The 26623-nt window shown below is 40.7% G+C and overlaps 1 pseudogene across 1 annotated transcript; it reads left to right on the forward strand.

Annotated features, from left to right (window-relative positions):
• Positions 1-6896: 6896 nt before the first annotated feature.
• LOC147301617 (polyunsaturated fatty acid lipoxygenase ALOX15B-like) lies at positions 6897-26462 on the forward strand (annotated as a pseudogene). Its single transcript, XR_015127216.1, has 14 exons — positions 6897-7043; positions 7774-7978; positions 8666-8750; positions 9033-9146; positions 12537-12637; positions 12858-13024; positions 13192-13339; positions 17504-17707; positions 17901-17987; positions 18071-18240; positions 20487-20608; positions 20685-20785; positions 25442-25612; positions 25753-26462. The product of XR_015127216.1 is annotated as a polyunsaturated fatty acid lipoxygenase ALOX15B-like (transcript).
• The last annotated feature ends 161 nt before the right edge of the window (positions 26463-26623 follow it).

Below are 26623 nucleotides of genomic sequence, written 5' to 3' on the forward strand. Positions count from 1 at the left end.
AATCTGTCCATTCCAAGAGAACAAACTCTCCCCGCCTTCCTTAACATGGCCTTTGGTAAGTAGTGCTAATGTTTATATTCTCTTGTTCCTTTTTTTTAACTTTATATCTTTTACTTTTTGTCCAGATTTTTGTAAAGTTTGTTTATAAAAAGACTTGAGTGGTTTAGAGACTGTTTGGCCAGTTTGTCACCAACATGGGACTGAATTATACCGTGTATAAAGATCTTAGCAGTATCCACGGGGAGGCAGCCTCTGATGATGATACTTCAAACTGAAATGTGAACAGAGAATAATATACATTTTTAAAGCTCACCTTACAATTTAAGTCATCTCAATGAAAATGTCTGTTCTAACAGATTATTTTGAATTATATTCAGAAGAGTAAACCTTTAGTCTTATATCAAGAGTAAGAGAAGACTGGTCAAGCCACCTCATGAATCTTCCCATTCCTAACATTATTATGTTCTTCACTTTGTGTGTTTTTTAAGTGTATACATTACAGTATCATTCATACATTTGCACATTTTTGCCATGACACACTCATTGATGTAGAGGCTAAATAACAGAAGGTCTAAGTTTCATCTGAGCTTTCATGACACATGTAGTGCAAAGATTTGACACCAAAGAGAGGCAGAGCAATCGAGACACAACATGAGGACTGGGAGACCATGACATGTCCTGTCAGGTATAAATTCAATCTGACTGGAAACTTTAAAAAATATGTATTCATAGCTGCTAAGTTTATACTAATAGGAAAGGTTTATGAGCAGCATGAATGGTAGTAGGAAGTTCTCCTAACAGAGAAACAAAGTGCCCACTAAAACTGGGCATACACTGTGCAATTTTTGGCCCATTTTGACCAGATTTTTCAGTCATGTCTTGGCCTTAATCGTGTGTCATGCATCGTGTAGTATACATTCAATTCAAATTCAACTCAATAAAATTTTATTGATCCTGAAGTTTGACCCCAAAGGAAATTGGGTTAAGGCTGCCGACCGTTTGCCAGCGCCATCTTACCCTTCCAACCATACATACATTACACAAACATGACATGGGGAAGACAGGTCAGAGAGGTATAACAATGGAAAATGCACAACATGAGGAAAGACGAGGAGAAAAAAGAGCTCCCCCCAGACTGAGCTGCAACAGGGAGAACAGCTTAAGAACAGCAAAAAACACCTCAGCACATGAATCAGCACATCTCACAACAAAGAAGACATAAGCTTTGAAGGTCTGTGTCAGTGTACGTGCGTATGTGTGACTGTGTGTGTGTGTTCAATGTTCAGCTGGGAGAAAGTGTCCCTTCACTCAATTAGGCAAAAGTCAACAATCTTCAGCCGACGAGGGGGGCCTTGAATGAGAACGGAGAAAGTCACAACGCAGTCTTGTTATCTAAGGAGAATTTGTTATTCCCGTCAGCTTTTGCCTTGAGCATCCAGCTGGCGCCAGAGGGGCCTCATGAGATGAAGATCGTAGTTGTTTTGGTTAGTGCGAACAAAGTGCTTCCAATTTTACAGTTGGTCTAATGTCCGTCACTGGTCACCAGGTCTCTCAATTCCTGTTGTTCTTCTTCAGTATCTTATCCATATTGCAGAGCCATGAGCTTCTCCAAGATCTTGTCGATATTGCGTTTAATAAACACAGTCCGAGTACTTACAGCCCTGCCCATCGTCTATCGTGTCGGGCAGCCTTGTGGGATTTTGAGAAGAGAGAACATGGGGTAACAAAACACCTCACAACCGGCTCCCGGTCATCAATTGTATAGTCGCAAGAAAATCAAAGTGGTTGTCCCTCGTGAGGGTGTCAACGTGGCCTCTCACACTGCGCACGCACAAACTCAGAAATGAATGTGAAAAAGATGGAGTAGCATGGCAGTGCAGGGTGTGATCTGGACACAAGTGATGGATGCCCAACTTGTAGAACTTTGGCAAGCTCATCTCAGGCTTTTCAATGTGGCCTCAAAATTATCACGACTACAACAACTGTGAAAAGAGTTGGATGGACATAAGATAAGATAAGATAACCTGTATTAGTCCTACACGTCGGAAATTTGTTTTGTTACAGCAGTGGATGAAGTTACATGGAAAATTAGAAAAAAAGAAAAACACTGGAATAAGATATCAATAGATACTGTACACAACTGTACACAATAGAATAGCATAAAATTAAATAAAATACTATATACAATTGAATAAAATAGAATACAATTGCTGCTCGGTTGCAGTTGCCTGGTCAATGTTTTTCGTTAGAGTAAGAGACAGATTTTGTGTTATAAGTTTCATGTTATGGACGCACAGCGTGAGCACTCAGGTAGCATCACAGCATCGGGCCGTGTAGTGTGAGACCCTGCATCGTAACATATGAACTTCTAGCCCCTGTGATTCAGTGACACAGTTTGAGCAGGATTTAAACAACACGACTGAAAAAATCTCACAGTACAGTGGGATGCAAAAGTTTGGGCAACCTTGTTAATAGTCATTATTTTCCTGTATAAATTGTTGGTTGTTACAATATAAAAAGGTCAGTTAAATATATCATATAGGAGACACACACAGTGATATTTGAGAAGTGGAATGAAGTTTATTGGATTTACAGAAAGTGTTCAATAATTGTTTAAACAAAAAACAAAATTGTTTAAACTTTTGCATCCCACTGTATATGCCCAGCTTAAGGAAACTACAGCAGTCTATAACAAAATCTTGTTCTTTCCACAACGCTGGATGAATGACGATTTCCTCATAACTTCTCTGGTTTAAAGATAACTTCCTGTTGGAATAAACAATAACTTATTCGTTGCTTGTTTGGAGTACAGTACATTTGCTAAATTTCCTTGTTTCTTTTTGTTTTGTTGTTTATCGTTTCCTCTTTTCCTCTTCATAGTTTAATGGGGTTTCACCTGCTTCTTGTTAGTTCCTTGTGTAATCATTCACATGTCGGTTGTTATTGCAGTGTATTGCCAGTGTAATGAATTGTATTAACTAACATATCAGAAAAAGCTTAAACTATTAACATTTTTTCGTAATTCTGCATTAATAATTCTCATTAATAATTCTCATTAATAAAGTTACTGACTCCAAAGATCAAACAGGACATACAATAAGACAAACTGACATTTTTTTTATTATTATTTATGTCACGATCCTGGGTCTTATGACCCAGTGTTTTGAGTTTTAGTTCATTTTGATGTTTTAGTTTATGTAAGCCCTTCAGGTTCCTAAGTTCATTTGTTATCATGCTTAAGTGTTTCTAGTTCTTATTATTTCCCCCTCGTGTTTCCAACTATGGTAAATCTCCCCTGCTCTTCATGTGTTTCATGTCTGTGTCTTACATTGTGAAGTTTGGGTTGTCATGTCTACGTCTCATTATGTTTCCTGTTTTATTTTGAAAGAGGTCCTGTGTTCCTGCATTTTGTTTTACTCTTCCCCTGTGGCGTTGTTATGTTCATGTTGATCTACTGTGCCTTTCTGTTCCATGTTTCAGATCCCTATGTTCTGTCTCCCCCAGTCTGTTAAGTCCACATGTCTTGAGTTCCGTCAGTGTGTTTCCTGTTTTACTTTCACAGTCTGTTCTATGTTAATGTTTCTAGTTTTGCTTCCCTTGCCTCGTCCTGCCTAATTACTCTCAGCTGTGCTCTCCTCCTGTGGCTCATTCCCCCTCATTATCCCTCAGTGTATTTAAGCCCCATGTTTCTCTTTGTCAGTGTTGCGTCCTCCATCATAGCTGTGTGATTTTTCCCTGTGGCTCCTTGTGCTTTAGTTTTCCCAGTTTAGTTTATTTTGTATTGTTTTTCGTGTCCCACTCCACGCCAGCAATAAAGCTGTGTTTTTTGAGTTTACCTTTTGTCTCTGTGAGTTTGCGTTTGGGTCCTACTTTTGCCTGCACACAGCCATATTGTGACAATTTAGTTCACAATTTAATTTATATACTAGCAAAAACTGGTTGTAGCACTGACAGGGACCCTTTGTGAAATCACCAAAATGTTATCTGTACTGTATATAAACCGAATCACGGGAAGAAAAACAACCCCCTTTGTCTTTTTTTTGCTAAAGAACAATTGATGAAGAAGCTGAATACTGCTGAGAAACCACCAAGTCAAAGTCCCGACCTTTCAGTGGAATTTTGCAGCAGCTGAAGTACACTCAACAAAAATATAAACGCAACACCTTTGTTACTGCTCCCATTCCCCATGGGATGGACGTAGAGACCTAAAATTCATTCCAGATACACAATATAACCATCCCTCCCAAACAGTGGTCACAAATCAGTCCAAATGTGTGGTAGTGGGCACATCTGCTATATTGAGATAATCCATCCCACCTCACAGGTGTGCCACATCAGGATGCTGATCTGACATCATGAGTAGTGCACAGGTGTACCTCAGACTGCACACAACAAAAGGCCACCCTGGAATGTGCAGTTTTGTCTCACAGCAAAATGCCACAGATGCCACAAGCAATGAGGGAGCGTGCAATTGGCATGCTGACAGCAGGAATGTCAACCAGATCTGTCGCCCGTGCATTGAATGTTCATTTCTCAACCATAAGCCGTCTCCACAGGCGTTTCAGAGAATATGGTAGCACATCCAACCGGCCTCACAACCGCAGACCTCGTGTAACCACACCAGCCCAGGACCTCCACATCCAGCAGGTTCACCTCCAAGATCGTCTGAGACCAGCCTCCCAGACAGCTGCTGGAACAATTGGTTTGCACAACCAAACAATTTCTGCATAAACTGTCAGAAACCGTCTCAGGGACGCTCAACTGCATGCCCGTCGTCCTCATCGGGGTCTTGACCTGACTCCAGCTCGTCGCCGTAACAGACTTGTGTGGGCAAATGCTCACATTCGATGGCGTCTGGCACGTTGGAGAGGTGTGCGCTTCACGGATGAATCATGGTTCACATTGTTCAGGGCAGATGGCAGCTGAGAATGTCCCAGTTCTTGCATGGCCAGCATACTCACCGGACATGTCACCCATTGAGCATGTTTGGGATGTGCTTGACCGGCGTATACGACAGCGTGCACCAGTTCCCACGAATATCCAACAACCTCGCACAGCCATTGAAGTGGAGTGGACCAACATTCCACAGGCCACAATTGACAATCTGATAGACTCCATGCGACGATGTGTTGCACTGCATGAGGCAAATGGTGGTCACACCAGATACTGACCGGTTCTGGGTCCCCAGACCCCCAATAGCACAAAAAACTGCACATTCCAGGGTGGCCTTTTGTTGTGGGCAGTCTGAGGTACACCTGTGCACTACTCATGATGTCAGATCAGCATCCTGATGTGGCACACCTGTGAGGTGGGATGGATTATCTCAATATAGCAGATGTGCCCACTACCACACATTTGGACTGATTTGTGACCACTGTTTGGGAGGGATGGTTATATTGTGTATCTGGAATGAATTTTAGGTCTCTACGTCCATCCCATGGGGAATGGGAGCAGTAACAAAGGTGTTGCATTTATATTTTTGTTGAGTGTAAGAAGTTCCTCCAACATATACAGGGGTATACACTGGCTGATCATAGTTTGGATTAATGTAATTGTTGCTGCTTCTCGGCAGACAGGAGACATGATCTGTTTGGCTGGAGATCTGCTACAGAAATGAAATATACACTGTAATTTTAATAGGTTATCCTACCAAATTCCCTTTATTCATTCATCCATTCCTCAATTGATTAAAACCTCCAGGAACAAACATTTTGGCCTCAATGTTGAACTGAGAAACTTTTGAACACTGAATGAATGACAGTTTCCTCATAACATCTCTCCCTGTTATCTTCTATCGTATCTTTTCCTTGTTCCTCCTTTATCGTTTTTGTAGTTTAACTTATTCATACTGCCCCGTGTAATAGTCTAGTGTTCTGAAAGGTAGTTGCCATCATAACCTGGTCCTGTAAAGCCTAAACCATGAAGTCATGATGAGAAAATTGATTTTTTTTTAAACTTGAACTTTCTGAAAAACTCATCTCTAGAATAAGATTTTTTTAATTAAAATAAAATCTTCATTCCCTTAGAAAAAAAAAATCAATGATATGAGTAAAATTGAAAGTGAAATTAGACCTGTAATTCAAGTGCAAGGCCTTAATCTGTTTATTAAAATCTGATCTTTCACAACAGGTTTAAGGAAGTGTATGATTACTAGCACTGAGGCAGACAATAGATTGAAAGGTGTTTTGTTGATCCAACTGGCTGAGCAGGAAAACAATTTCATGTTTCATTGCTCATCTTTTGAACGAAAACAATACAGTGTTAATACCTACTGAAAAGCATTGCTTTTATTTATTATTTTTTACTTTTATTTATTTTTCTATTTGCAATAAAAGCATTAAAATGCAACTGCACTGATTCTGATTTCCAATGAGATCCTGCTCAGTTTGTTTCTGGTAACCTGCAGCTGATGCTCAGTCACACCTGTATTGAAATATGACCTTGACCAAAATCTTTACCAGCAAACACAATGAAACACTTCAAAATGCAGTGCAGATTGATTTTGTGTATATTCTTGGTGTAGCTAATTAATGTCACCCACAAAGCATCAATGGATTAGGACTTATTCTGTGCAGAGACACAGAACGGCAGAGATTTAAAATGAACGAATGAAATGAAACATTGAAAAGGTTGAACATTGTTGACAGATGCACCTTAGAGGACACTCCCACAAGTTCTGCATAAAAAGAGAAATCGGTTTTGAGTTGTTAGATGAACAGGGAAGATCTTCAGAGTAAGATCTTGGCGTCATTAGCAGAGGTAAGATAGATAACACTGACAGTTTCTGCACTGAAACTGATCGTAGATAGAGGACACATTTGAAATTACTTCTCATAATATCTTTTGGTTAATATAATTTTGTTCCCATCAGGATTTTTCTTCTTTCAAGAGTGAAAATGGGCGATTATGAGGTGATCATTTTCACTGGCAATGTCTCCAATGCCTCCACTTTTAACAAGATCTACATTAAGCTAGTCGGCACAGATGGAGAGAGTGAACGCACACACCTGTGGAGCTGTGTGCCATCTTTCTACAGGGGAGCAGTAAGTATGATACTCAGTTACTTTTTTTATATATATAAACTCAATTCACAATAACAGTCACCTCCAGGTAGTCTCTATTTTAAGGTAAAGAGCATACGACATTAGAGAAAGCCACAACAAACAGATAATCTGCTATGAGCAATATAAAGGCAGTAGGAAATCAACTCCCTTATAGAAGTTAAAAGTCTTCCAGAAGAAGCAAGTTCAGGGAGAGGCAGCCATCTGGAAGTAAGTTATTACTTGGAAGTAAGGTCAAAGAAAAGAGAGCATAGGGAGAGTGGATGGAACACAAACTGTGGGAGACAAGACAAAACCTGAGAGAGCTTAATAAATAGTGGTTTGATTACAGCCACCTTAAAAGTCTGTCGTACATAAACTCAACTACAGTTAGTCACATTCTGGAGTTTTTAATCAATTTGGCCATGTTATTCGAAACAAGGCTGTACTTTCCACAGTGGGAAGGGTGGTATCCTTCCTAATCAGATAAAATATTCTCCACAGGAAAATGGATGTTTAAATTTGTGCCATGGTTATATGAGATTACATCGTGATTTATAGCATTAAATACTCTGAAACTGAAATGTACATTTTAATTTTGCCTGTATAGTAACTGCACTGTGATTACTAGGAGGTAAAGACGTATGATAAAATACAATTGTCAGTTTAATACATGCTGACCTATTGTACATTTTTCAAAGGTATTCAAAGGTATATGCTACTTTTACTTCAGGTGTCACATTTTATTGTGTCCTGCCGAAAATCCCTTGGACATCTAGCACTGATAGAGCTAGAAAAAGAGAATCAGACGCTTGTCCCAAACATGGCTTGGTATCCTGCTAAGGTGGATGTGACGTCCCCTGAGGGAGGCAAATACAGCTTTCCTGTCTACCGCTGGATCACTAACAGCAAGCCGCACTACTTCAGAGAGGGAGCAGGTTTGTGTCAATGTTAGAAATGAATAAATTAAAAGCAAAAAATGATGTAGCTATTCATTTAGAAGAGATCATAAAGATTATAAAAATTAACTGAAAAATGACACATTAAGAAAGTCTTCTTTTTTTTCTGCCTGTCTTCTTTTTTCTTTTTTTTAAAAAATCTTTAAGAGAAATTTTATAGACAATAAAGAATTTGCTAATTGGATCTCCTCAGTGAGTGTTTGAGAGAATAGTTCCTGTCCACCACAAGACGGAGGAGCAAATCAGCAGCAAGTGTATTGCTCCTCCAGTTTTCCACCTGAAGACAGCGTTTACATTGCAATCTACCTTTGGTAGTTTTTTGGCCAGTATCTGTAACATTCCGGAGATTCCTCATTATTTTGACACGCCCACACACAAACTGAGTACACACTAAGTACACTACACGACAAAGTAAAAGTAAGAGTAAAAGTGCTGCAAGCACAGCAAAATTCTAGGAATAATGGATATAACTTATATTATAATTTATTATCAACTCTGACCACAAACATCTGGAGTTAATTGAAACAAAAACAAACAATATCATGAAAACCAGCAGGAACATCTGCAACTGGTAACCAGAACTAATGAAACAGACCAAGCAGGTAGATCAAATCCAAACCGTTCTGTCTTTTAAAAGAATTTTTACCTTGTGTGTGTTTTTTCTAGCTCTCACAGCAATTGAAGACAAGCACAGACTTCTTAGCCCGTACAGTCGGGAACAGGAGCTTCTGGAAAGACGCAAAATCTACAGGTAAGAGATGAGAGCATCATGAGAACCAATAGAATGAAGGCCTGAAATCCTTCTCCACCCCTGGCTCGATCAGTTGGATGTAAATTTGTGAAATACCAAGATAATTTAAACACTACATAATATCTGCTAGAATTTGATGTGCATGGTCGAAGCATAGATGTGCATATACAAACAATTAGTCAGTAATGCCATTTGTTTTCTGTACTATAATCCCTTTCCACTACACTTAAGTTATTTTGTTTTTGTATATTTTATATGTTTTGCCTTTATCTTCTTTTCCAGCTGGGACAAGCAGGGCATCTCCCACCTGAAGGCAGACAGTGTTTTATCACTCCCCTATGACATCCGCTTCTCTTTGACTAAGACTGTGGAGATGGTCTACATTGGGGCCACAGGGTGAACCCCTCATGTCATATATATATACACATATATATATACATATATATATATACATATATACATATATATATATGTATACATATAGATATACATACATATAGATATACATACAATACAATACATACATACATATATATATATATATATATATATATATATATATATATATATATATATATATATATATATATATATATATATATATATATATTATAAAACACCCAGCACGCCCCTGCGGGCGGTTTATCCTTCAAGCTCGGGTCCTCTACCAGAGGCCTGGGAGCTTGAGGGTCCTGCGCAGTATCTTAGCTGTTCCCAGCCCTGCGCTCTTCTGGACAGAGATCTCCGATGTTATTCCCGGGATCTGCTGGAGCCACTCGCCTAGCTTGGGAGTCACCGCACCTAGTGCTCCGATTACCACGGGGACCACCGTTACCTTCACCCTCCACATCCTCTCGAGCTCTTCTCTGAGCCCTTGGTATTTCTCCAGCTTCTCGTGTTCCTTCTTTCTGATGTTGCTGTCATTCGGAACCGCTACATCGATCACTACGGCCGTCTTCTTCTGTTTATCTACCACCACTATGTCCGGTTGGTTAGCCACCACCATTTTGTCCGTCTGTATCTGGAAGTCCCACAGCATCTTAGCTCGGTCATTCTCCACCACCCTTGGGGGCATCTCCCATTTTGACCTCGGGACTTCCAGGTTATACTCGGCACAGATGTTCCTGTACACTATGCCGGCCACTTGGTTATGGCGTTCCATGTATGCCTTGCCTGCTAGCATCTTGCACCCTGCTGTTATGTGCTGGATTGTCTCTGGGGCATCTTTACACAGCCTGCACCTGGGGTCTTGCCTGGTGTGATAGACCCCAGCCTCTATGGATCTTGTACTCAGAGCTTGTTCTTGTGCTGCCATGATTAGTGCCTCTGTGCTGTCTTTCAGTCCAGCTTTGTCCAGCCACTGGTAGGATTTCTGGATATCAGCCACCCCCTCTATCTGCCGGTGGTACATACCGTGCAGGGGCCTGTCCTTCCATGATGGTTCCTCGTCTCCCTCCTCTTTGTTGGGTTTCTGCTGCCTGAGGTATTCACTGAGCACTCGGTCAGTTGGGGCCATCTTGCCAATGTATTCTTGGATGTTCGTTGTCTCATCCTGGACTGTGGTGCTGACACTCACCAGTCCCCGGCCCCCTTCCTATGTCAGTGGCTTCTATCTCCTCCTTTGGCCAGCCTATTACCCCAGCAGGGTACCTGATCACGGGCAGGGCGTACGTGTTGATGGCCCGGATCTTGTTCTTACCATTCAGCTGACTCCTCAGGACTTGCCTGACCCTCTGCAGGTACTTGGTGGTTGCAGCTTTTCTAGCGGCCTCTTCATGGTTCCCATTCGCCTGCGGGATCCCCAGGTACTTGTAACTGTCCTCTATGTCTGCAATGTTGCCTTCTGGTAGTTCAATCCCCTCAGTTCTGACTACCTTCCCTCTCTTTGTTACCATCCGACTACACTTCTCCAGTCCGAACGACATTCCAATGTCATTGCTGTATAGCCTGGTAGTGTGGATCAGTGAATCGATGTCTCGTTCACTCTTGGCATACAGCTTGATGTCATCCATGTACAGGAGGTGGCTGACAACTGCTCCGTTCTGTAGTCAGTATCTGTAGCCAGTCTTGTTAATGATCTCACTGAGGGGGTTCAGGCCTATGCAGAACAGCAGTGGGGACAGAGCATCTCCTTGGTAGATCCCGCACTTGATGGTGACTTGTGCTATGGGCTTGGAGTTGGCCTCTAGTGTTGTACGCCACATCCCCATTGAGTTCCTGATGAAGGCTCATTGATCTTGTACAATTCTAGGCATTCCAGTATCCAGCTGTGGGGCATTGAGTCATAGGCCTTCTTGTAATCAATCCAGGCAGTGCACAGGTTGGTCAGTCTGGTCTTGCAGTCTCGGCTGACTGTTCTGTCTACCAGTAGCTGGTGTTTTGCGCCTCTGGTATTCTTGCCAATTCCTTTCTGTGTCCCGCTCATGTATTGACCCATGTGCCTGTTCATCTTAGCTGATATGATGCCTGACAGGAGCTTCCATGTAGTACTGAGGCAGGTTATTGGTCGGTAGTTGGAGGGGACCGGTCCCTTCTTGGGGTCCTTGGGGATCAGGACCGTCCGACCTTCGGTTAGCCATTCCGGGTGTCTCTCGTTAACTAGCAGCTGGTTCATTTGTGCTGCCAGACGCTCGTGGAGTGCAGTCAGCTTCTTTAGCCAGTAGGCGTGAACCATGTCGGGCCTTGGTGCTGTCCAACTCTTCATACTGGAGACCCTTTCTTGGATATCTGCCACTGTGATGGTTACTGGACCCTGTTCGGGGAGGTCGCTGTGGTCTGCCCTCAGATCCACTAGCCACTGAGCATTGCCGTTATGGGTTGCGTCCTTCTCCCATATGCTCTTCCAGTATTGCTCGGTCTCCAGCCTGGGTGGTGCTGTTCTCTTATTATTATTGTTCCCTTGCCACTGAGAGTACACCTTTGCTGGTTCTGTGGAGAACAGCTGGTTTATTCTCCTGCCTTCTATCTCTCTGGTGTACCTCCTCAAGCGGCTGGCCAAGGCTGTGAGTCTTTGCTTGGCAGTTTCCAAGGCCTCAGGTATGGACAGCTTGCTGTATTTCTTATGCACCTTCTTTGTCGCACCTTTCTGCAACTCCGTTAGTTGGCAAACCTCCCTCCGTGCTACTTTGATCTTGCCCTCTAGCCTCCTTCTCCATGGAGGGTACTGCCCCTTGTGGCTGTTCATCTTGTAGCCAAGCATCTCACTGATCACTGCTGCCGTATTGTAGATCAGCTTGTTAGTGTCGGTAATCGTGGTTGTAGGTATTGTCCGTAGTGCTGCATTAACATCATCTAGCAGACCTTCTGAGGGTACTTCACTTAATCTTGGTAACCGGCTACGGGGGATCCAGGTTTCAAGCTTGGCCATGATCCTATCTTTCAGGTCAGTTCCTCTCGCACTTAACGTGCAATCCTTCTCCTATTGCACTTGGGGCTATGTACCCAATCTCGGGTGGGGGTGATGATATCGCCCCCCTGACCTGGCGTCCTGACTCCTCCTTGCCATAGCATTTGTGTTGTACCTCGTCAATCTCTAGCTGTGAGAGCAGTCCCTTCTTTCGAATGTTGGAACACTGAGCTACTAGTTGTTTCGCCGTCATTGTGGATGTTGGGTATCGAAGAATCCATCCTATTCATGTAGCCCCTTCCGCCGGGGTTACTTGCGTAGTAGCATTCCAACAATGCCCTGTTATATATATATATATATATATATATATATATATATATATATATATATATATATATATGATTCTAATCATCTGAAAAAGCTACTGTGTTTTTTTCTAGACTGGGAAGGCTGGGACTGATGGGAATGCTTCAGTCTAACAAGTTTAATTGTATAGAGGATATTAAACAACTATTAAATGTCCACAAAACTCAGGTTTCAGGTAATGAACAATCATTAGACCATATTATATAATGTATAATAGCACATAAAGTAACATAGAATAAGTCATATTATTAGGACTCTGGCATTTATGTCCATGACATGATGAATTTTACTTTCCTGTTTTTTGCCTGCGGTCAAATTTTATGATATTAACAGTGGTTGAGAAGGATTGTAAAGCATTTTAAACACAGAGAAGTAAAATTATGTTTTATTTCTAGAATACGTCTCTAAATACTGGAAGGAAGATGCATTCTTTGGCTATCAGTTTCTAAATGGTACCAATCCCATTTTGATCCAACGCTGTACACAACTGCCCAATAACTTATCTGTCACGGATGAAACGGTTTTCCCTGATGGTCAGCATAATTTGGCAGAAGAAATGGAGGTTTATTTAATTTAAATTTCTATTAAATAAAGTTGACTGATATCTGGTTGCTCTTATTTGTATGTTGGTGAGGTATTTGTATTGGCAAATTTTACTTTGCAGTTGTAATACCCAGACTAAATGCATGGGGTCAAATAATTTGTCATTCCTTCTGAAATTTCAAACAGAAGGGTAACATCTTCCTGTGTGACTACAAGATTTTGGATGAAGTGGAGTCAAACACCATCAATGGGAACAAACAGTTCTTGATGGCTGGCCCCGCTTGTCCTACTTTGGAAAAACAATGCTGATCAGTTAATGCCAGTTGCTATTCAGGTGAGCTTAGAACTCAGACATTAATAACGTAAATTAACTGGTTCTTATATAGCACTTTTCAAGCCTACCTGAGCACTCAAATTGCTTTAGACAATGTGCATCTATTGTATATGGATTTTGTTTATCTTTTTCCTTCTGCATAGAGATTAGCTCTTGCTAAACCAATCCCTGTTGTTGTTGCCAATGTCTGTGCCAGAAAAAAGTTCTCAGTAGCTTTAGCTAGGGAATGAAATTAATAAGAATTTATTCCAATTCCAATATCAATATCACTCGTGGATTCCATTCATTATCAATTCTCTTATTGATTGTCTATCCGGTCTTTAAGGCTGACGTCATTAGCCGCGTCTGGGCCCAAACTCCGCTGCAGGTTCCTAAGTCAAAAGATCTCTGCAGCATTACTGAGAGTTTAAAAACTGTCTAAATTCATTCATCTTTAATAAAATGATCAGTGTTGCTGTTTTACCAGGTGCAATGATTAAGTTTAACATCCAGGCATCCATGAAAACTGAATTATTTATGAAATTTAACTGAAGTCGAAGTTAGCAGGGAGTTAGCTCGCTAGCTTCCATTTAAATATAATACACCATGTTCTGAATGAGAGACTTCTGAAAAAATTAAAACGTTACAGCTCTGCTATCACTCCCAACATAAATGAAGACAGAAAACTAAACAGCAGTGGCGTTTGTAGGATTACAGAACTTGGACTAGCAGGTATATAATGATGTGCTGCATGATCGCTAGCGACACAGCTATGTTAGCATAACATTAGCATGGCAGGATGCTGTAAACGGACCAAACTTCAGTCAGGGGAACAAGTGAGATAATCCATCCACAAAACAAGGTTAGTCATTAATATACTGCTGCATGGGCTGTGCTGTAGTTACATCGTAAGGTTTTAAAAAACTGAGCTTTAAAATGATTAGCGGAAATAAAAATAGAGAGAGGCCGACAGTGATCACTGACTGTTTTTAGGGGCTTGTTGAGATGAAATAGAACAAGATACCAAGCATTAAAATATGTTAAAAGCACAATAGCCCTATTAAAAGCAGAGTACTTTTGGACCGGAAGCAGGATTCAGCACATCATCGCTTAAAGGCTGGATAGATTCTGGTTGGCTCAGCTTTGAGAATAACCACTATCTCTAAGCAGCATATCAAGGAATGTCTCAGGAATAGGGATGGGTACCGGTATCGGTTCTGACATAAATGGTAGTAACCAGACCGAAAAGCAGCGCACATTTCGGTGCTTTATTTCGGTGCTTTTTTTTCCTGAGATGTCATACACTTTGAATTCTAGCCAATCATTTTACGTTTCCGAGGATAGTAGGCGGGTCCAGGTACGTACGTTATTTTAGAGCGGAGCTACAGATTAAAAATGCCCAAGGCAAGCGGTCAAAAGTCTGGCTGTACTTCACAGCAAAATATGCAAACTCAGCAGCCTGCAACAAGTGCTTTAAGGTGATACTGTGATACTGTCAAAGGAGGTAACACCTCAAATCCGATGAAACACCTGGCGACGCATAGCGTTTTTTTTAAAGCCGAAAAATGCGCCGTATTTGATAGCGTGCTGCGAGACCTCACACCGAGCGCATCTACTGCACCCGAAGAGGAGAGTCCTGGCCCCTAGCCCTGCCAGTGTAGCAAAAATGATGACGGATGATAATGGCAGCAGCAGCCATTCTTCTCTGCGTGAGTAGCTTAATGTTGTTCGTGTGTAATTTATGCTGAGTAGGCTAACCACATTATTAAATGAATGCATATAAGGTGAACTAGCAAACACAGTCGTAGTTACATGCAGCTGACTTCTTGTTTGATGGCAGATACTCCCTTCACCCTGGCCAAAAAGGCTAAAATGACCAAAGAAAAAGTGGAAAACAGTTAAACATGAGAGGTTTTTGGACAAAGTTTGTGTTTTTTCCATTGTTTAAGCACTGCTTCCAGCCAAGAGTGATACCATATATGCCCCATAGCTGCAGAAAAGGCTAACATTGTTATCTTTTTACAAAAAAAAACAGCTGAACATGAGAGGTTTTTGGACCAATTTTGTGTTCTCCATTCTTTAAGCACCGGTTTGAGCACCGTTTAAGCACCGGCACCGTTTCAAAAGTACCGGTTTGGCACCGATATCGGATAAAACCTAAACGATACCCATCCCTACTCAGGAATATCATCTAACAATATCAAACTGAAGTTAAAATCTCATACACCTACACTAATCCTATCCTAATGAGGAGTCACATGTGATCTTTCTCTTAATATTTAGATATGAACAAAACGCCAACAACACAAAGCAAAGATAAAAACAGCAGACAGAAACTTAAAACAATCACAACAAGATCATACAAGATTCTCAAAATTCTCATCTTGTCAATTTAGCTATTGGGATTTATCTGTTAGCTTGTAGCATGGGAGCCAATGCAGCAGGGTCACACAAGACCGGCATCAAAGGTGATGGCAGAGATTTGTGGAGTGACTCTGCACATATTGCGATCTGTCTGTCCTTTCTTGGCCACCTGCCTCATTCAACCTAAAGAAAGTGCCAACCTCCAAATGTGGCGGTACTGGTAAGCGGTGTCTTCTGGACTCGAAGGTCCCCACATGCAACAACCTGTCACTGGCACTCTTTCTTTTTAAGTGATTTTAAACTCTGGTGCTGAATTTAATTGACAGTTCCCATATGGAAAAGATATATATAAATCTTATAAAGTTTGTATCTGTCTTGTGTGAAACTTGTATGAAAAGCATATAAGAGTAAAAACAGATATAAGATCCCTTGAAAAATTATATAATGAAACTTGTATGTTTTGGATACTTACTAAAACAATGTATGAAAGTAATGAGAAAGTGGCCACTTTCATGAGTAAATCATGTAAGCCTTAAATGATTTACTCATGAAAGTGGCCACTTTCATGAGTAAATCACATATAAGTTTTTACTATTTCTTTTCCGTATGGGTTAGCTTATGAAACAACTCAGTACGGAGGTTTGGCCCTTGAGGCTCCTGTGGAAGTAACTGCCAGTTACTCCCCACCATCATCATCACAGGGTTTTTGATCAGCACGTTCTGTTTGTCACACTTCTTACAATTCACCATCCCTTCAGCCCCAAATTGGGTCCTTAAACCTGACTTAGAGACTGCAGATTTATCTTTAGTTCCCTAGTAATATTTTGACACAAACAGCAGTGGCTCCTTCCTCCACATGACCCCTAAGACTCTCGGCTACTAGTCTCTCCCCTTTCAATTATCTATAAATTACATTACAAGGGCGAAGAGACTGAAATCACAGTTCCCTCCATGCCTTAACACCTACATCACAGCCAGAGGATACGAAGGCAGACTTTTCTGTGACGTAGAATCATTGATTTGCCAACCAGGGAAAAGGAGGACTGGTACGATCCAGCGTGGATGGGGTTTACCTACCGCTTTCTGTTTTGCTTTTCAGGAACAGTTGGGCAGCTGGGTGTGACTGTGGTGTACATGGTTTCTCTGGCACAACTAGGGCCATTTGGTTCTGTCAACCTAGTGTATTTAAGTAGCAACGAGGCAGATATCCTACGCCTGATTGTTGTCTCTGCTCTGGTGGTTTTGTTGTGACTTGAATTTTGGGAAAGTGTCAATCTGCAGTTTCTACTTTTGCTTTTCGGCAGTCCTCCTTCCAGCTTGCCAGTTTTCCCAGGATCTTTCAGAAGAATATCAGCCATGACCCTTCTCCACTTTCATCAGACTGTCCTGCCACCGTAAATCCTGCACTGTGTGCTGCTTACCTGAACACCTCTATGCCTCTCACACACCACTACTCTTACCTTTATTCCTCTCTGCCTCAGCCACCTTTCCTCAAACTCCTCACACAAGACCTTTTTAACTTGACAAATAATCTCTACTCACCTTTAAATTCTTTCATTCAGTATCCAAATCTTTTCCTAGTCATGTGCTTTCCAGTCACTAACTGCCATTTCTCTGTCTCCCTGGATTATCAAAGATCCTCGGTCTGTTTCTTTCCTGCGTCTTTAATCGTTATTTTTACAGTAAATAAAGCTTTTCATTGCAGTTTGTGTTTGAGTTGGTCTGCTCAACATCTATAAAAGTGTTTGATGGTTAGCAGTTCGTAATGATTAAAAAAAAGGTAGTATAAGTAAGAAAACACATTTATTCCTTCTCCTGCAGCTGAAGCAGAAACCAACAAAGGACAACCCGATTTTTTATCCTAGTGATTCTGAGTACGACTGGTTGTTGGCCAAGACGTTTGTGAGAAGTGCAAACTTCAACCTTTATGAACTAAATGCTCATCTGCTGCGCACTCATCTGCTGGCTGAGGTTTTTGCAGTGTCACTGCTCCGCAACCTTCCAATGGTGCATCCACTGTACAAGGTATGTAAAGTTGATTAATTGTTTCGAAGATGTAACACAATGGTAAATGGTACAGAAAGCAACAAAACTTGTGACTTTGATGTTAGCCATTTACATATATGTTATACAGCAGAATTAAACATTTGAATATAAAACATCAGACAAGAAAGGAAAAAGTAGTCTTCTTACAAATGAACTTCTCTGCTTCCCTCAGCTTCTCATACCTCACACTCGCTACACTTTGAACATCAACTTCTTAGCTCGGATGCTTCTGATATCTAAAGGAGGAACTTTTGCTAAGGTATAAACAAACAAAAAGGACAAACAAATGTTCTTTTTGACCAACATGTATTTTTTTGCCACTAAGATTTGACTGTTTCCTAGTTTACATCTTCTGGTGGAGAGGGTGCCCTCACAATCCTGAGAAGATCACTGACCTCACTGACCTACAGCTCCCTCTGTATCCCAGATGATATTGAGGAACGTGGACTGAAAGATGTGCCAAACTTCTACTACAGGGATGATGGACTCCAGCTTTGGGAAATCATCAACAGGTTCTATTACCACTTTGTCTGACACAACATACAGAATAACTTCAATTTATTTCGAAGTTCACCTAGGCCATTCTTCACACCCTGGTAAATTTAGTAATGTACTTTCAGATGCTTGCCGAAACAAAAACAAAATTCTTCCAGATGGCTTCCCAGTTATTATTTTAAATGAAAGAATAAATGAATGAAGCCTTTATTTGTGACATGCAGTTGCCTGCAGTGAAACTGACCCTTCTGACCATACATATATTACACAAACATCACATTGCGGAGACAGGTCAGAATAGATAGCATTTAAAAAGAACAGTGAAAATTCACAACATCAGGGACAGGAGGAGAAAAAAAGGACTCTACTCAGACTCACCTCCACTAGGAGAGCAGTTTAAGGACAGCAAAACAAAAACAACTCAGTGTCTGTGTCCGTTACATGAGTATGTGTGTGAGTGTATCCCGTGTTCACCCCATGCTTTATATTGTACAGCAGACCCTACAATAATAGATACAGAGAAAAACCCAACAATCATATGACCCCCTATGAGCAAGCACTTTGGCGACAGTGGGAAGGAAAAACTCCCTTTTAACAGGAAGAAACCTCCCACAGAACCAGGCTCAGGGAGGGGCGGCCATCTGCTGCGATCAGTTTGGGTGAGAGAAAGAGAAAAAAAGAAGGAGAAAGAAGATCAAGTCTCCAGTGGACCCAGGTGGCCTTGAAGGTCAGACAGAAAGTTCAGACAACAATCTTGTTATTAGTAGTGGTGCAACAGATCAAAAATCTCACGGTTCGGATCGGATTACGGTTTCAAGTCACGGATCGGATCAATTTTCAGATCGGCAAAAAAAAGAAAAAAATGAATTTTTAAAAAAAAATTTCTTATTAACTTAGTTAAATATTTTTTGCCTATTAAAAACATTCAACACAAGACTCATTCCACGCAATTATATAAAAACAAATTAAGGTGCAATACAAGGCAGTACAGGACTTTGTATCTACCACTCCGCTGTGATATAATCAGTGGTCACGGTCACGTAGCTTTCCGTTGACCTGGAGGTCCACCCATTTGTAGTTGGGCAACAGAAGATGTCTGTGACAGTTCAGCCATAACTTTAAACTTTTCCTGCTCGTAAATGCCTGGTTACAATCTTGTCACTGAAGTGGACGCGCAACGGGATATCATAGCGTGGCTCAAGCACATTCGTCATAGTTTAAACCCCTTGTTTAGCACAAGGGAATACGGCCTCCCGTCTGCAGCTAAACACTCCAGTAGCTTTTGTAATAGCTTTAGCCCAGTCGGATTGGGCAGCAAAGGGCTGCTTAAATGCCGCAAACTCCTCTGCTCCTCCACTTGGACCACTAACACTGGCCATAATTATCACTTGACAGACTGACGACGTGAACCATACACTTTTTTTCCTTCTTTTTCGAATCTTCGGATCACCTGCGTACAGAACTGTGGATTGGGATCAGTTCGGATTACGGATCAACCTTTATCCATTGCACCATTAGTTATTAGTGAAGAATTTTGTTGTTCCAGTCAACTTCAACCTTGGCAGGTCTCTATCTGTTGCCAGTGGGATAGCCGCATGAGTGAAGATGGTGGTTGTTTGTGTTTAGTGCGAACAACTGCATCCAGTTTTTAGAGCTGGTCTAATGTCTGTCACTGGTGACTAAATCTCTCAATTCCTATTGCAGAGCCGTGAGCTTCTCCAAGATCTTGCCCATATGCGTTCAATAAACACAGTCTGAGTACTCACAGCTCCACTCATCGTCTATCTTGTCGGCCAGCCTGGTGGGATTTTGAACAGCTGTGGCTGCTTCTTGTTCTTCGATAAGCTAGGTCCGAGCCAGATCCAATCACCCAGAACTCTGTTATCGAGGTTCCGAATTGGTAGATCTCATTCAATGTCCTCCATCGATAATGTCGCTAAATACACAACACAACCGGCCATAGAGTATCACACAGCAAACGTCTCTGCAGGCCAATTGGGCTCTCCTGAGCCCAGGCTTTTTGTCGAGAAGAGGATGTCAGTTCCGTTACGGGAGCAGTTGATTAAATCCATAATTCTTTAGAGTTTAACCCTCTCGAGGCAGGCGTTGCCGATTTGCAACAGTTAAAAACTAACAACCTGATTACCCAACATACATATTTTATATTTATTTTATCTGTTATGCATTATAGCTTTTTAAATGTGTTTTAGAAACCATCAATGGAAGTAGGAACATGTTTGAATGTGTCTCCATTTGGCCAAAGGTTGGTGAAGTCAACACTTGCCTTCTACTACAAGACTGATGCTGAGGTCCAAGAAGACACAGAACTGCAGAACTGGATTAAAGAAATTTTTCAGTATGGATTTCTTTCACAGGAAACCACAGGTGGTTCATTGTTTATTATATTATATTTAATTTCTGTGTTGACATAATTCATAATTTATTCTGCCTATTCTGTCAGGAATTCCTCAAGAATTTAGCACTATGGATGAGATGGTCAAGTTTGTCACCATGGTGATCTTCACTTGCTCTGCCCAGCACTCAGCTGTCAACTCTGGACAGGTGAAGCATTTTAATATATCCTGATTATCAGTGATGATGTTCACATCAGATTTTCTCAGTTCTCTCTGCATGGATCACTTTTGCATAGATAAATCCACTAAAATTTTGAGGTTTATGAAGGAGTTGATGCAACTCCATCAGCAGTGAATACAATACATTACTTAATGCTTATTGTATTCTATGATCATAATTGAACTTTACCTCGTGAACATGGAAGCAGAAATTACGTACAACTATTTCCAATCGGAATGCCATTTATTGTGCACTCATTCATGTACTACAGTGATGACCATTGTTGTAGGCCACAGCCCTCCTTTTAAGTCATAAGGTGATTCAAGTAGTTCATAATTTATCTTCCAATGTATTAAGAAATCTAAAAGTTGATAGAAAGTCATGCGAAGGATTTTAAATGTTTTTCAGTTTAATTCAATGGTAATTATAAAGGGCAGAATCATAACTCTCACTTCAAGGTGCTTTATATTGTATGTTAAAGACCAGTGTTGGGGTCCTTACTCAAAAGAAGTAATATATTATACAATACTTGTTGCTGCTCACTGCAGCATTGCATTTTTGTAATGCAAGTAACTATAACATTGAAACTGTAATCTAATTACAGTTTCTCAACTGAGACTGGGTGTACCAGTCCTAACCCAGCAGTCCTAAGTACAGTGTTTAAGACTGCCTGTACTGATAAACTTACACTTCATCTGCCTAATGGACAGAATTTTTTTTTAATAAAAAAGGTACGCTATACCTTCTAAGGATACTGCCTAAGAGAGGCATGTATAATGTAAAGAGTCCTAACATAAATTTGTTAATGATGAAACTCCATCATTAACAAATTCGAGTTACGTAAATATGATTCAAATCAGTATTTTTAATACCTAGAGCATGCTCTAATCACCATAATAAAATATTAGCCAGGCTGACAAAAAGTCAGAGCTCTTTTGAGCCAACCATCCCTTTAACGTTAACTAGTAATGACTTCATGAACTTCTTCACAAATAAAAATTACCAATAATCATCCCACAGATGTAATATTATCTACAGCTACTCTTAGTACCATTGATGTTAAGTTACTCTTTTTCTCCAATTGATCTTTCTGAGTTAACTTCAATAATTACTTCCTCCAAACCATCAATGTGTCTTTTAGACCCCATTCCTACAAAACTGCTCAAAGAAGTCCTGCCATCAATTAATTCTTCGATCTTAAATATGATCAACCTATCTCTAATAATCGGCTATGTACCACAGGCCTTCAAGGTGGCTGTAGTTAAACCTTTACTTAAAAAGCCATCTCTAGACCCAGCAGTCGTAGCTAATTATAGGCCAATCTCCAACCTTCCTTTCATATCAAAAATCCTTGAAAGAGTAGTTGTCAAACAGCTAACTGATCATCTGCAGAGGAATGGTTTATTTGAAGAGTTTCAGTCAGGTTTCAGAGCTCATCACAGCACAGAAACAGCTTTAGTGAAGGTTACAAATTATCTTTTTATGGCCTCTGACAGTGGACTCATCTCTGTGCTTGTCCTGCTAGACCTTAGTGCAGCATTCGATACTGTTGACCATAATATCCTATTAGAGCGATTAGAACATGCTGTAGGTATTACAGGTACTGCACTGCAGTGGTTTGTATCATATCTATCTAATAGACTCCAATTTGTACATGTAAATGAAGAGTCCTCTTCACCCACTGAGGTTAATTATGGAGTTCCACAGGGTTCGGTGCTAGGACCAATTCTGTTTACATTATACATGCTTCCCTTAGGCAGCATCATTAGAAGACAGCATAAATTTTCACTGCTATGCAGATGACACCCAGCTCTATCTGTCCATGAAGCCAGATAACACACACCAATTAGTTAAACTGCAGGAATGTCTTAAAGACATAAAGACCTTTCTGCTTCTTAATTCAGATAAAACTGAGGTTATTGTACTCGGCCCTGAAAATCTTAGAAATATGGTATCTAACCAGATTCTTACTCTGGGTGGCATTACCTTGGCCTCCAGTATCACTGTGAGGAACCTTGGAGTCATTTTTGACCAGGACATGTCCTTCAACGCACATATTAAACAAATATGTAAGACTGCGTTCTTCCATTTGCGCAACATCTCTAAAGTTAGAAATATCCTGTCTCTTAGTGACGCTGAAAAACTAGTTCATGCATTTATTACTTCCAGGCTGGACGACTGCAATTCATTATTATCAGGATGTCCAAAAAACTCACTGAAAAGCCTTCAGCTAATCCAAAATGGTGCAGCAAGAGTCCTGACAGGGACTAGAAAGAGAGAGCAGATTTCTCCTGTTTTGGCTTCCCTTCATTGGCTTCCTGTTAAATCCAGAATTGAATTCAAAATCCTGCTCCTCACATACAAGGTCTTAGATAATCAGGCCCCATCTTATCTTAATGACCTTGTAGTACCATATCACCCTATTAGAGCACTTCGCTCTTGCTCTGCAGGCCTACTTGTTGTTCCTAGAGTATTTAAAAGTAGAATGGGAGGGAGAGCCTTCCGTTTTCAGGCCCCTCTTCTGTGGAACCAGCTTCCAGTTTGGATTCGGGAGACAGACACTATCTCTACTTTCAAGATTAGGCTTAAAACTTTCCTTTTTGCTAAAGCATATAGTTAGGGCTGGACCAGGTGACCCTGAATCCTCCCTTAGTTATGCTCCAATAGACGTAGGCTGCCGGGAATTCACATGATGCATTGAGTTTTTCCTTTCCAGTCACCTTTCTCACTCACTATGTGTTAACAGACCTCTCTGCATTGACTCATATCTGTTATTAATCTCTGTCTCACTTCCACAGCATGTCTTTTATCCTGTCTTCCTTCTCTCACCCCAATTGGTCGCAGCAGATGGCCGCCCCTCCCTGAGCCTGGTTCTGCTGGAGGTTTCTTCCTGTTAAAAGGGAGTTTTTCCTTCCCACTGTCGCCAAAGTGCTTGCTCATAGGGGGTCATATGATTGTTGGGTTTTTCTCTGTATCTATGAAGCGCCTTGAGGCAACTTTTGTTGTGATTTGGCGCTATATAAATGAAATTGAATTGAATTGAATTGATTTACAGTCAGCAGCATCAAACACTAAATTGTAGCCTGGTAGAAAAAGCAAAGAAAAGAGTCTGTCTTTAAGTTGTTTTTTTAAAAACTTAGAATTCACTGCAGTCCATGGGCTTATGGTGTTATAGACACTAGATATTTGAGCAAATCAGCAAAGAATTATTTATTTACTAAGATTTCATTAAGTTCAAGATCAGGACTTTTTTCACAGTGAGTAATTCAAATCACCCAGCCACCAACATGTTACTCACTAACCTTGTGCAGTGGATATAAAAATATGTTCTCTTGGCTAAAATGTGATCAGTTTTCAGTACAGTGGTCCCTCACTGTAGTGCGGTTCACCTTTTGCGGCCTTGTTGTCGCAGATTTTTTATTTATTTATTTTTGGTGCAATATTAAATGCTTTTTTTAAGTGCAATATTAAGTGCATTGTGGTCTGGGTCCTGATTGTCTGTAGACTATTGTCAGTAAATCTCGTGCTGTGTCTCCTATCCAGTACAGAATCCATTCAGCTTGTCAAATATAATCACTAACACTGTGACTCTGAAGTGCTGTACTGTTTGTTTGTAAGTTTTCTCCCCAACAATGTCGACGAGACATTTTGCACCATCAAAGGCACCTGTGGTAGCACCCAAAAGGCAGAGAAAGATGCTAATCATTGCACAAAAAGTTGGACTTCCGCACTTGCTAAAGGAAGGTAGAAGTTAACGTATTTTTCAGCCCATTATGCTGGGCATACACTGTGCAATTTTGGGCTCATTTTGATTTTTCAGTCGTGCGACCGTTTTGGTGATTGGAAACCTGAGTTTCGCCTTCATCGTGTGTCATGCATCGTGTAGTATACGTGGGGTAACGAGATTAACACCTCATGACCAGCTCCCGATCATCAATCGCTTCGTCGTAAGAAAATCAAACCAGTTTGAAATCCTGTCAGCCGTCGTGAGGGTGTCACCACAGCCTCTCACACTGCGGACGCGCAAACACAGAAATGAAAGTGAAAAAACAAAGTAGCACAGCAGTGCAGCGTGTGATCTGGACATAAGCGATGGAGGCACAACTTGTAGAACTTTGGCAAGCGCATCCGAGCCTTTTAGATTTGGCCTCACAAAATTATCACGACTACAACAACCGTGAAAATAGTTGGATTTACATTGCTGCTCAATCACAGCTGCCTGATCAATGTTTTTCATTAGCAATTTAGCAAAGTTGATGGTGGTGGTGCGTGTCTGTGTGAGTGAAAGACAGAGAGGGAGAGCGAGGGACAGATTATCTGTTATAACCTTCATTTTATGGACGCACAGTGTGAGCACTCAGGTCACATCAGGGCATCGGGCTGTATAGTGTGAGACCCTGCATCGTGACCTACGAACTTCTAACCCCTGTGAGTCAATCGTGCAGTTTGAGCAGAAGCTGAATAACGCGACTGAAAAAACTGCACAGCGTGTGATGTTACACTTGATGGATAAATCTGGATGTGAAACACCTTAGAAATCATGTGGAATATTTGGTACATTTGGATCCAAAGGTTAATGCTATCAGACCTAAAAACTATCTCTCAAAGCCTATAAATAATGTATCAATTACTTCACCAATGCAGTACGATTTTGGTGGCTGGATGCCCAACAGTCCTACTACCATGGAACTTCCCCCACCAAAAGAAAAGGGGACAACAACTGAGAAAACGATACTGGACACATTCCCCAGTGTTAACACAACAGTGCATGCCATGTCCACAGTATGGCTACTCAGCAAGCAGTCCTCTGATAGTGTAAGTACTCACCAAAGATGTTATGTTTTATGTTGCTGTTTGTTTATTTTAATGTAAAATACATGAAAATTTTGCTAGAGTTACATATTTGATCAACGTGATAGTGGAACCAAAACTAAATGTACCATTGATCTCATCAGATTTTTCTTGGCAACTACCCAGAGAAGCATTTTACTGAGAGGTTTCCTCTCCTGAAGATAAAAGAATTTCAAGAAGAGCTCAAAAAGCTGAGTGCAGACATCAAAGCTAGAAACTCAAGGTTGGCCTTGCCGTACACATACATGGATCCAGAGGTGGTTGAAAACAGTGTATCTATTTGAATGAATATTGAAAGGCATCTTCTCCTTCAGCTTCATATTAATTTAACGGGGTAGGGGGAAGAGTGTGTGTCCAGATTTAAACTTTTTCCACTGATTTAACTTTTGTGTACATCATAATCTTAAAACTTCTTAATAGTGTATCGGTGATTATAACAAACAGGGAAACTGTAAGAATGAATGTAAAGGTGTTGCAGTCAGGAGGTTTTTATGAAGAGGGGGGTTTGTGTAGTCATGGCCTTTTTTGTCTCAAGATATGAATTATTTGATTTATATTTGTTCTTATTTCAGTGTGTATTGCATGTCTGTTGTGTAACAGTTACTGATCACTGAGTTTCTCCTTTCTCAAATTCTGATAATAAAAAAACTTAGCAAACAAAGCTTAATCCATATAAAATATTTACATTCCGTACAGATTAATAGAGTTTATGCATCTTAGGAATTGTGTGACAAGTGATGATAAAATACTGTGTAACTGCCGTGTTGTGATCACATGTTTAAACATTAAAGTCAAAGCTTGAAGCACCATGTTATCAATCTGTGTGACTTCAGTTATGACTGGATCCATTATGTTTTGTTACACAGCTGATTATTGAGGATGCATCAAATAAATGCTTATAGCTTAATTTTCAACTGAGCTGACAGGCAATACTGTATATAAAACATGGATGTGCACATTGTCACCCAATCAACG

This window comes from Aulonocara sp. 'chitande type north' Nkhata Bay, linkage group LG23 (assembly GCF_057382095.1).
Source record: "Aulonocara sp. 'chitande type north' Nkhata Bay isolate Kocher_YH1m ecotype deep benthic linkage group LG23, A_spYH_male_GT1.1, whole genome shotgun sequence".
Taxonomy (NCBI): Eukaryota; Metazoa; Chordata; class Actinopteri; order Cichliformes; family Cichlidae; genus Aulonocara; species Aulonocara sp. 'chitande type north' Nkhata Bay.